At 48.6% G+C, this 12,500-nt stretch overlaps 2 non-coding genes across 2 annotated transcripts; both read left to right on the forward strand.

Annotated features, from left to right (window-relative positions):
- Positions 1–9,347: 9,347 nt before the first annotated feature.
- TRNAL-AAG (transfer RNA leucine (anticodon AAG)) lies at positions 9,348–9,429 on the forward strand. The gene has a single exon. It is a non-coding gene; the product is annotated as a tRNA-Leu (tRNA).
- A 2,710-nt stretch (positions 9,430–12,139) lies between these two features.
- TRNAL-AAG (transfer RNA leucine (anticodon AAG)) lies at positions 12,140–12,221 on the forward strand. Its single transcript has one exon. It is a non-coding gene; the product is annotated as a tRNA-Leu (tRNA).
- Positions 12,222–12,500: the final 279 nt, after the last annotated feature.

Raw genomic sequence — 12,500 nt, forward strand, 5'->3', positions numbered from 1 at the left:
CGTGATGCTCGAGGGTTCGTTTCGAACAACGAACCCCATTGAAGTCAATGGGCGACCAGAACATTTTTGTATTTTGCCGATGCTCGCTAAGGTTTTCATGTGTGAAAATCTGGGCAATTCAGGAAAGTGATGGGAATGACACAGTGACGGATAGGGCAGGCGAGGGGCTACATGTTGGGCTGCATCCTAAGTTCACAGGTCCCACTATTAAGCCACAATAGCGGCAAGAGTGGGCCCCCCCCCCCCTCCCAACAACTTTTACTTCTGAAAAGCGCTCATTAGCATGGCATACCTTTGCTAAGCACCACACTACCTCCAACAAAGCACAATCACTGCCTGCATGACACTCCACTGCCACTTCTCCTGAGTTACATGCTGCCCAACCGCACCCCCTCCCCCCCACAGCGCACACCAAAGTGTCCCTGCGCAGCCTTCAGCTGCCCTCATGCCACACCACGCTCATGTCTATTTAGAATTGCGTCTGCCATGACGAGGGACCGCAGGCATACACTGCAGAGGTTGGCACGGCTAGGCAGCGACCCTCTTTAAAAGTGGCGGAGCGATAGCCCACAATGCTGTACAGAAGCAATGAGAAATAGAATCCTGTGCCACCGCCATCTGGAGCTGCACACGTGGGCATAGCAATGGGGAACCTATGTGCCACACACTATTCATTCTGTCAAGGTGTCTGCATGCCCCAGTCAGACCGGGCTTTTTAATTCATAGACACAGGCAGGTACAACTCCCTATTGTGAAGTCCCTGTCGACCCACAGCATGGGTGGCTCCCTGGAACCCACCGGCGGTACACAAAAATATCCCATTGCATTGCCCAACACAGCTGAGGTAGTAATGTCGTGCGTAATACAGGTGGGCTTCGGCCCACACTGCATGCCCCAGTCAGACTGGGATTCTTTACAAGTGGACACATGTAGGTTTAACTCCCTGTGGACCCACTGCCTGGGTGGGTGCCAGGAAGCCACCGGCGGTACATAGAAATATCCCATTGCATTGCCCAACACAGCTGAGGTAGTAATGTCGTGCGTAATACAGGTGTGCTTCGGCCCACACTGCATGCCCCAGTCAGACTGGGATTCTTTACAAGTGGACACATGTAGGTTTAACTCCCTGTGGACCCACTGCCTGGGTGGGTGCCAGGAAGCCACCGGCGGTACATAGAAATATCCCATTGCATTGCCCAACACAGCTGAGGTAGTAATGTCGTGCGTAATACAGGTGGGCTTCGGCCCACACTGCATGCCCCGGTCAGACGGGTTCTTTAGAAGTGTACAGATGTATTAAAAACTCAGTGTGCACCTACAGCATGGGTGGCTCCCTGGAACCCACCGGCGGTACACAAAAATATCCCATTGCATTGCCCAACACAGCTGAGGTAACGTCAGCTGTAATGCAGGTGGGCTAAAAATTAATTTGATTACACTGTAGGCGAGGGCCCACACAAATTGCTGTATCAACAGTACTAATGTACATCCCAAAAATTGGCCATGGCCAGCCAAGAGGGCAGGTGAAACCCATTAATCGCTTTGGTTAATGTGGCTTAAGTGGTAACTAGGCCTGGAGGCAGCCCAGTGTAACGAAAAATTGGTTCAAGTTAAAGTTCCAATGCTTTTAAGCGCATTGAAACTTATAAAAATTGTTCTGAAAAATTATTTGAGTGAGCCTTGTGGCCCTAAGAAAAATTGCCCGTTCAGCGTGATTACGTGAGGTTTCAGGAGGTGGAGCAGGAGGAGGAGGAGGAGGAATATTAGACACAGATTGATGAAGCAGAAATGTCCCCGTTTTGGATGGTGAGAGAGAACGTAGCTTCCATCCGCGGGTGCAGCCTACGTATTGCTTACGTATCGCTGCTGTCCGCTGGTGGAGAACAGAAGTCTGGGGAAATCCAGCCTTTGTTCATCTTGATGAGTGTTAGCCTGTCGGCACTGTCGGTTGACAAGCGGCTACGCTTATCTGTGATGATTCCCCCAGCCGCACTAAACACCCTCTCCGACAACACGCTAGCCGCAGGACAAGCAAGCACCTCAAGGGCATACAGGGCTAGTTCAGGCCACGTGTCCAGCTTCGACACCCAGTAGTTGTAGGGGGCAGAGGCGTCACCAAGGATGGTCGTGCGATCCGCTACGTACTCCCTCACCATCCTTTTGCAGTGCTCCCGCCGACTCAGCCGTGACTGGGGAGCGGTGACACAGTCTTGGTGGGGAGCCATAAAGCTGGCCAGGCCCTTAAAGACTGTTGCACTGCCTGGGATGTACATGCTGCTCGATCTACGCACATCCCCTGCAACATGGCCCTCGGAACTGCGCCTTCTGCCACTAGCGCTGTCGGCTGGGAATTTTACCATCAGCTTGTCCGCAAGGGTCCTGTGGTATAGCAACACTCTCGAACCCCTTTCCTCTTCGGGAATCAGAGTGGGCAGGTTCTCCTTATACCGTGGATCGAGCAGTGTGTACACCCAGTAATCCGTCGTGGCCAGAATGCGTGCAACGCGAGGGTCACGAGAAAGGCATCCTAACATGAAGTCAGCCATGTGTGCCAGGGTACCTGTACGCAACACATGGCTGTCTTCACTAGGAAGATCACTTTCAGGATCCTCCTCCTCCTCCTCCTCCTCCTCCTCAGGCCATACACGCTGAAAGGATGACAGGCAATCAGCCGGTGTACCGTCAGCAGCGGGCCAAGCTGTCTCTTCCCCCTCCTCCTCATCCTCCTCATGCTCCTCCTCCTCCTCCTGTACGCGCTGAGAAATAGACAGGAGGGTGCCCTGACTATCCAGCGGCATACTGTCTTCCCCCGCCCCCGTTTCCGAGCGCAAAGCAGCTGCCTTTATGGTTTGCAGGGAATTTCTCAAGATGCATAGCAGAGGAATGGTGACGCTAATGATTGTAGCATCGCCGCTCACCACCTGGGTAGACTCCTCAAAATTACCAAGGACATGGCAGATGTCTGCCAACCAGGCCCACTCTTCTGAAAGGAATTGAGGAGGCTGACTCCCACTGCGCCGCCCATGTTGGAGTTGGTATTCGACTATAGCTCTCCGTTGTTCATAGAGCCTGGCCAACATGTGGAGCGTAGAGTTCCACCGTGTGGGCACGTCGCACAGCAGTCGGTGCACTGGCAGCTTAAAGTGATGTTGCAGGGTGCGCAGGGTGGCAGCGTCCGTGTGGGACTTGCGGAAATGTGCGCAGAGCCGGCGCGCCTTTACGAGCAGGTCTGACAAGCGTGGGTAGCTTTTCAGAAACCGCTGAACCACCAAATTAAAGACGTGGGCCAGGCATGGCACGTGCGTGAGGCTGCCAAGCTGCAGAGCCGCCACCAGGTTACGGCCGTTGTCACACACGACCATGCCCGGTTGGAGGCTCAGCGGCGCAAGCCAGCGGTCGGTCTGCTGTGTCAGACCCTGCAGCAGTTCGTGGGCCGTGTGCCTCTTATCGCCTAAGCTGAGTAGTTTCAGCACGGCCTGCTGACGCTTGCCCACCGCTGTGCTGCCACACCGCGCGACACCGACTGCTGGCGACATGCTGCTGCTAACACATCTTGATTGTGAGACAGAGGAGGAGGAGGAGGAGGAGGGTGCTTTAGTGGAGGAAGCATACACCTCCGCAGATACCAGCACCGAGCTGGGGCCCGCAATTCTGGGGGTGGGTAGGACGTGAGCGGTCCCAGGCTCTGACTCTGTCCCAGCCTCCACTAAATTCACCCAATGTGCCGTCAGGGAGATGTAGTGGCCCTGCCCGCCTGTGCTTGTCCACGTGTCCGTAGTTAAGTGGACCGTGGCAGTAACCGCGTTGGTGAGGGCGCGCACAATGTTGCGGGAGACGTGGTCGTGCAGGGCTGGGACGGCACATCGGGAAAAGTAGTGGCGACTGGGAACTGAGTAGCGCGGGGCCGCCGCCTCCATGATACTTTTGAAGGACTCCGTTTCCACAACCCTATACGGCAGCATCTCAAGGCTGATGAATTTTGCGATGCGGACGGTTAACGTTTGAGCGTGCGGGTGCGTGGCGGCGTACTTGCGCTTGCGCTCGAACACTTGCGCAAGCGACGGCTGAACGGTGCGCTGAACTACACTGCTGGATGGGGCCGAGGACAGCGGAGATGAGGGTGTGGGTGCAGGCCATGAGGCGGTAGTGCCTGTGTCCTGAGAGGGGGGTTGCATCTCAGTGGCAGGTTGGGGCACAGGGGGAGAGGCAGGGGTGCAAACCGGAGACGGTGAACGGCCTTTGTCCCACCTTGCGGGGTGCTTGGCCATCATATGTCTGCGCATGGTGGTGGTGGTGAGGCTGTTGGTGTTGGCTCCCCGGCTGAGCTTTGCGCGACAAAGGTTGCACACCACTGTTCGTCGGTCGTCAGGCGTCTCTGTGAAAAACTGCCAGACCTTAGAGCACCTCGGCCTACGCAGGGTGGCATGGCGCGAGGGGGCGCTTTGGGAAACACTTGGTGGATTATTCGGTCTGGCCCTGCCTCTACCCCTGGCCACCGCACTGCCTCTTGCAACCTGCCCTGCTGATGCCCTTGACTCCCCCTCTGAAGACCTGTCCTCCTGAGTAAGCGTTGCACACCAGGTGGGGTCAGTCACCTCATCGTCCTGCTGCTCTTCCTCCGAATCCTCTGTGCGCTGCTCCCTGGGACTTACTGCCCTTACTACTACCTCACTGCAAGACAACTGTGTCTGATCGTCATCGTCCTCCTCACCCACAGAAAGTTGTTGAGACAGTTGGCGGAAGTCCCCAGCCTCTTCCCCCGGACCCCGGGAACTTTCGAATGGTTGGGCATCAGTGACGATAAACTCCTCTGGTGGGAGAGGAACCGCTGCTGCCCAATCTAAGCAGGGGCCCGAGAACAGTTCCTGGGAGTGTTCCCGCTCCTGAGCAGGTGTCATTGTAGTGGACTGAGGAGGCTGGGAGGAAGGAGGAGCAGCAGACAGAGGATTCGGATTGGCAGCAGTGGACGGCGCAGAACTGCGGGTAGACGATAGGTTGCTCGAAGCACTTTCTGCCATCCAGGACAGGACCTGCTCACACTGCTCATTTTCTAATAACCGTCTCCCGCGTGGACCCATTAATTGGGCGATGAATGTGGGGACGCCAGAAACGTGCCTCTCTCCTAATCGCGCAGCAGACAGCTGCGACACACCTGGATCAGGAGCTTGGCCTGTGCCCACACCCTCACTTGGCCCTCCGCGTCCTCGGCCACGTCCACGTCCACGTCCTCTAGGCTTACCCCTACCCCTCAGCATGCTGTATTACCAGTGATTAGATTTCCCAGGCAGGAAATAAATTGGCGCAAGACTGCAGGCCAAATATAATTTTTGCCCTTTTTGGAAAACGAAAGGCCCCACTGCCTCTAGTGAATGAATTATCTAAGTTTAATAACTGTGCTGTGTCCCTGCTTATGTGTCACAGAACGTGAGGGTAGCAGAGTTATTATAACTCTTGGAGAGCAGGTATTTTTTTTCCCAATTAAGGAAAGCAAATGGCGAACCCAGCAGTAAAGCGTAGCTGGGTGCGTATGATTTAGCAATGTTTTTCACGCAGCTCACACGTCTACACAGGCGTAAGGACGGACACAGGCTGGACAAATAGATTTGTTTTCAGTTTTTTCCCACCAACAGGCAGCACTGCGTATATTCAATGAACCTGCGAAGTTTAATAACTGCGCTGTGTCCCTGCTTATGTGTCACAGAACGTGAGGGTAGCAGAGTTATTATAACTCTTGGAGAGCAGGTATTTTTTTTTCCCAATTAAGGAAAGCAAATGGCGAACCCAGCAGTAAAGCGTAGCTGGCTGCGTATGATTTAGCAATGTTTTTCACGCAGCTCACACGTCTACACAGGCGTAAGGACGGACACAGGCTGGACAAATAGATTTGTTTTCAGTTTTTTCCCACCAACAGGCAGCACTGCGTATATTCAATGAACCTGCGAAGTTTAATAACTGCGCTGTGTCCCTGCTTATGTGTCACAGAACGTGAGGGTAGCAGAGTTATTATAACTCTTGGAGAGCAGGTATTTTTTTTCCCAATTAAGGAAAGCAAATGGCGAACCCAGCAGTAAAGCGTAGCTGGGTGCGTATGATTTAGCAATGTTTTTCACGCAGCTCACACGTCTACACAGGCGTAAGGACGGACACAGGCTGGACAAATAGATTTGTTTTCAGTTTTTTCCCACCAACAGGCAGCACTGCGTATATTCAATGAACCTGCGAAGTTTAATAACTGCGCTGTGTCCCTGCTTATGTGTCACAGAACGTGAGGGTAGCAGAGTTATTATAACTCTTGGAGAGCAGGTATTTTTTTTCCCAATTAAGGAAAGCAAATGGCGAACCCAGCAGTAAAGCGTAGCTGGGTGCGTATGATTTAGCAATGTTTTTCACGCAGCTCACACGTCTACACAGGCGTAAGGACGGACACAGGCTGGACAAATAGATTTGTTTTCAGTTTTTTCCCACCAACAGGCAGCACTGCGTATATTCAATGAACCTGCGAAGTTTAATAACTGCGCTGTGTCCCTGCTTATGTGTCACAGAACGTGAGGGTAGCAGAGTTATTATAACTCTTGGAGAGCAGGTATTTTTTTTTCCCAATTAAGGAAAGCAAATGGCGAACCCAGCAGTAAAGCGTAACTGGGTGCGTATGATTTAGCAATGTTTTTCACGCAGCTCACACGTCTACACAGGCGTAAGGACGGACACAGGCTGGACAAATAGATTTGTTTTCAGTTTTTTCCCACCAACAGGCAGCACTGCGTATATTCAATGAACCTGCGAAGTTTAATAACTGCGCTGTGTCCCTGCTTATGTGTCACAGAACGTGAGGGTAGCAGAGTTATTATAACTCTTGGAGAGCAGGTATTTTTTTTTCCCAATTAAGGAAAGCAAATGGCGAACCCAGCAGTAAAGCGTAGCTGGCTGCGTATGATTTAGCAATGTTTTTCACGCAGCTCACACGTCTACACAGGCGTAAGGACGGACACAGGCTGGACAAATAGATTTGTTTTCAGTTTTTTCCCACCAACAGGCAGCACTGCGTATATTCAATGAACCTGCGAAGTTTAATAACTGCGCTGTGTCCCTGCTTATGTGTCACAGAACGTGAGGGTAGCAGAGTTATTATAACTCTTGGAGAGCAGGTATTTTTTTTTCCCAATTAAGGAAAGCAAATGGCGAACCCAGCAGTAAAGCGTAGCTGGCTGCGTATGATTTAGCAATGTTTTTCACGCAGCTCACACGTCTACACAGGCGTAAGGACGGACACAGGCTGGACAAATAGATTTGTTTTCAGTTTTTTCCCACCAACAGGCAGCACTGCGTATATTCAATGAACCTGCGAAGTTTAATAACTGCGCTGTGTCCCTGCTTATGTGTCACAGAACGTGAGGGTAGCAGAGTTATTATAACTCTTGGAGAGCAGGTATTTTTTTTTCCCAATTAAGGAAAGCAAATGGCGAACCCAGCAGTAAAGCGTAGCTGGCTGCGTATGATTTAGCAATGTTTTTCACGCAGCTCACACGTCTACACAGGCGTAAGGACGGACACAGGCTGGACAAATAGATTTGTTTTCAGTTTTTTCCCACCAACAGGCAGCACTGCGTATATTCAATGAACCTGCGAAGTTTAATAACTGCGCTGTGTCCCTGCTTATGTGTCACAGAACGTGAGGGTAGCAGAGTTATTATAACTCTTGGAGAGCAGGTATTTTTTTTTCCCAATTAAGGAAAGCAAATGGCGAACCCAGCAGTAAAGCGTAGCTGGCTGCGTATGATTTAGCAATGTTTTTCACGCAGCTCACACGTCTACACAGGCGTAAGGACGGACACAGGCTGGACAAATAGATTTGTTTTCAGTTTTTTCCCACCAACAGGCAGCACTGCGTATATTCAATGAACCTGCGAAGTTTAATAACTGCGCTGTGTCCCTGCTTATGTGTCACAGAACGTGAGGGTAGCAGAGTTATTATAACTCTTGGAGAGCAGGTATTTTTTTTTCCCAATTAAGGAAAGCAAATGGCGAACCCAGCAGTAAAGCGTAGCTGGCTGCGTATGATTTAGCAATGTTTTTCACGCAGCTCACACGTCTACACAGGCGTAAGGACGGACACAGGCTGGACAAATAGATTTGTTTTCAGTTTTTTCCCACCAACAGGCAGCACTGCGTATATTCTATGAATAATAACTGTGTTGTGGCCCTGCCTATACAATTCTTTCCCTGCAGTATCAATGGAGGGTGCAATGCTCTGCAGAGGCGATTTTGAGAAGCCCAAAAAAAATGCAGCACAGCCAACAGCAGCCTGGACAGTACTGCACACGGATAAATATGGCCCTAGAAAGGACCGTTGAGGTTCTTGAAGGCTACACTCACTCCTAACACTCTCCCTGCCTATGCAGCACTTCTGTCCCTAATGCCAGGTGCAACGGTCTGCAGAGGCGATTTTGAGAAAAAAAAAAAATCCCACTGCTAACAGCAGCCAACACACAGCTATCAGTGGCCCTAATAAGGACCTTTGGGGGGTCTTGAAGCCTACACTAACTACCAATTCTTTCCCTACAGCAGCTCCGGTATAAACAGCACTGTCCCTCATCTAACTCACACCGCATCTGAGGCGAGCCGCGGGAGGGGCCGACTTTTATATTAGGCGAACACCTGATCTCGCCAGCCACTCACAGCAGGGGGGTGGTATAGGGCTTAAACGTTGCAGGGGGAAGTTGTAATGCCTTCCCTGTCTTTCAATTGGCCAGAAAAGCGCGCTAACGTCTCAGGGAAGGAAGTGAAAGTAACCAGAACACCGCATGGTGTTCGTCACGAATAACGAACATCCCGAACACCCTAATATTCGCACGAATATCAAGCTCGGACGAACGCGTTCGCTCATCTCTACTCAAGTTGCTTTCTGAACATTTTAGTGGTCAGAAGAACTTGCTTTTGATGATGCTCAGAAATGGACATTTTGGCCTTTTCTGAAACCGAACAAACTCTATAAGAAAAGGCTTTTGATGATATTCCCAAGATGTTATGGCACAGATTAAGCTACCCTGATGCGCTAGCTAAGTAGACATTAGGCGCACTCCACGATCTTGCACTTCAAAGCCTTCAATAGCCTAGAAACATCTGAAAAGGCAGTAGTGCGGTAATACTGTTGAACTCACTTGCGTTTGCTTCCTTTCTAACTGGAGGAATGCATTTTCAGCCTTCTGCTGCCATCATTAAATATTCAGCTCGAATGCAGCAACAATTCTTCTTTTTAAATCAAATTCTGGAAAAGGATTTCTTGCCAGGAGAAATGTTCTTTATGAAATCTCTTGGACATTTTGATCCAAAATTATCCACTTTTTCATGGTAGCATGGCCGAGCGGTCTAAGGCGCTGGATTAAGGCTCCAGTCTCTTTGGAGGCGTGGGTTCGAATCCCACTGCTGCCAGTTTTCAATTTTGAAAGCTCTCAAGTTGCTTTCTGAACATTTTAGTGGTCAGAAGAACTTGCTTTTGAGGATGCTCAGAAATGGACTTTTTGGCCTTTTCTGAAACCGAACAAACTCTATAAGAAAAGGCTTTTGATGATATTCCCAAGATGTTATGGCACAGATTAAGCTACCCCGATGCGCTAGCTAAGTAGACATTAGGCGCACTCCACGATCTTGCACTTCAAAGCCTTCAATAGCCTAGAAACATCTGAAAAAGCAGTAGTGCGGTAATACTGTTGAACTCACTTGCGTTTGCTTCCTTTCTAACTGGAGGAATGCATTTTCAGCCTTCTGCTGCCATCATTAAATATTCAGCTCGAATGCAGCAACAATTCTTCTTTTTAAATCAAATTCTGGAAAAGGATTTCTTGCCAGGAGAAATGTTCTTTATGAAATCTCTTGGACATTTTGATCCAAAATTATCCACTTTTTCATGGTAGCATGGCCGAGCGGTCTAAGGCGCTGGATTAAGGCTCCAGTCTCTTTGGAGGTGTGGGTTCGAATCCCACTGCTGCCAGTTTTCAATTTTGAAAGCTCTCAAGTTGCTTTCTGAACATTTTAGTGGTCAGAAGAACTTGCTTTTGATGATGCTCAGAAATGGACTTTTTGGCCTTTTCTGAAACCGAACAAACTCTATAAGAAAAGGCTTTTGATGATATTCCCAAGATGTTATGGCACAGATTAAGCTACCCCGATGCGCTAGCTAAGTAGACATTAGGCGCACTCCACGATCTTGCACTTCAAAGCCTTCAATAGCCTAGAAACATCTGAAAAAGCAGTAGTGCGGTAATACTGTTGAACTCACTTGCGTTTGCTTCCTTTCTAACTGGAGGAATGCATTTTCAGCCTTCTGCTGCCATCATTAAATATTCAGCTCGAATGCAGCAATTCTTCTTTTTAAATCAAATTCTGGAAAAGGATTTCTTGCCAGGAGAAATGTTCTTTATGAAATCTCTTGGACATTTTGATCCAAAATTATCCACTTTTTCATGGTAGCATGGCCGAGCGGTCTAAGGCGCTGGATTAAGGCTCCAGTCTCTTTGGAGGCATGGGTTCGAATCCCACTGCTGCCAGTTTTCAATTTTGAAAGCTCTCAAGTTGCTTTCTGAACATTTTAGTGGTCAGAAGAACTTGCTTTTGATGATGCTCAGAAATGGACTTTTTGGCCTTTTCTGAAACCGAACAAACTCTATAAGAAAAGGCTTTTGATGATATTCCCAAGATGTTATGGCACAGATTAAGCTACCCCGATGCGCTAGCTAAGTAGACATTAGGCGCACTCCACGATCTTGCACTTCAAAGCCTTCAATAGCCTAGAAACATCTGAAAAAGCAGTAGTGCGGTAATACTGTTGAACTCACTTGTGTTTGCTTCCTTTCTAACTGGAGGAATGCATTTTCAGCCTTCTGCTGCCATCATTAAATATTCAGCTCGAATGCAGCAACAATTCTTCTTTTTAAATCAAATTCTGGAAAAGGATTTCTTGCCAGGAGAAATGTTCTTTATGAAATCTCTTGGACATTTTGATCCAAAATTATCCACTTTTTCATGGTAGCATGGCCGAGCAGTCTAAGGCGCTGGCTTAAGGCTCCAGTCTCTTTGGAGGTGTGGGTTCGAATCCCACTGCTGCCAGTTTTCAATTTTGAAAGCTCTCAAGTTGCTTTCTGAACATTTTAGTGGTCAGAAGAACTTGCTTTTGATGATGCTCAGAAATGGACTTTTTGGCCTTTTCTGAAACCGAACAAACTGTATAAGAAAAGGCTTTTGATGATATTCCCAAGATGTTATGGCACAGATTAAGCTACCCTGATGCGCTAGCTAAGTAGACATTAGGCGCACTCCACGATCTTGCACTTCAAAGTCTTCAATAGCCTAGAAACATCTGAAAAAGCAGTAGTGCGGTAATACTGTTGAACTCACTTGCGTTTGCTTCCTTTCTAACTGGAGGAATGCATTTTCAGCCTTCTGCTGCCATCATTAAATATTCAGCTCGAATGCAGCAACAATTCTTCTTTTTAAATCAAATTCTGGAAAAGGATTTCTTGCCAGGAGAAATGTTCTTTATGAAATCTCTTGGACATTTTGATCCAAAATTATCCACTTTTTCATGGTAGCAAGGCTGAGCAGTCTAAGGCGCTGGATTAAGGCTCCAGTCTCTTTGGAGGTGTGGGTTCGAATCCCACTGCTGCCAGTTTTCAATTTTGAAAGCTCTCAAGTTGCTTTCTGAACATTTTAGTGGTCAGAAGAACTTGCTTTTGATGATGCTCAGAAATGGACTTTTTGGCCTTTTCTGAAACCGAACAAACTGTATAAGAAAAGGCTTTTGATGATATTCCCAAGATGTTATGGCACAGATTAAGCTACCCTGATGCGCTAGCTAAGTAGACATTAGGCGCACTCCACGATCTTGCACTTCAAAGCCTTCAATAGCCTAGAAACATCTGAAAAAGCAGTAGTGCGGTAATACTGTTGAACTCACTTGCGTTTGCTTCCTTTCTAACTGGAGGAATGCATTTTCAGCCTTCTGCTGCCATCATTACATATTCAGCTCGAATGCAGCAACAATTCTTCTTTTTAAATCAAATTCTGGAAAAGGATTTCTTGCCAGGAGAAATGTTCTTTATGAAATCTCTTGGACATTTTGATCCAAAATTATCCACTTTTTCATGGTAGCATGGCCGAGCGGTCTAAGGCGCTGGATTAAGGCTCCAGTCTCTTTGGAGGCGTGGGTTCGAATCCCACTGCTGCCAGTTTTCAATTTTGAAAGCTCTCAAGTTGCTTTCTGAACATTTTAGTGGTCAGAAGAACTTGCTTTTGATGATGCTCAGAAATGGACTTTTTGGCCTTTTCTGAAACCGAACAAACTCTATAAGAAAAGGCTTTTGATGATATTCCCAAGATGTTATGGCACAGATTAAGCTACCCTGATGCGCTAGCTAAGTAGACATTAGGCACACTCCACGATCTTGCACTTCAAAGCCTTCAATAGCCTAGAAACATCTGAAAAGGCAGTAGTGCGGTAATACTGT

The sequence above is a fragment of the Eleutherodactylus coqui genome, chromosome 13 (genome assembly GCF_035609145.1).
Source record: "Eleutherodactylus coqui strain aEleCoq1 chromosome 13, aEleCoq1.hap1, whole genome shotgun sequence".
Taxonomy (NCBI): Eukaryota; Metazoa; Chordata; class Amphibia; order Anura; family Eleutherodactylidae; genus Eleutherodactylus; species Eleutherodactylus coqui.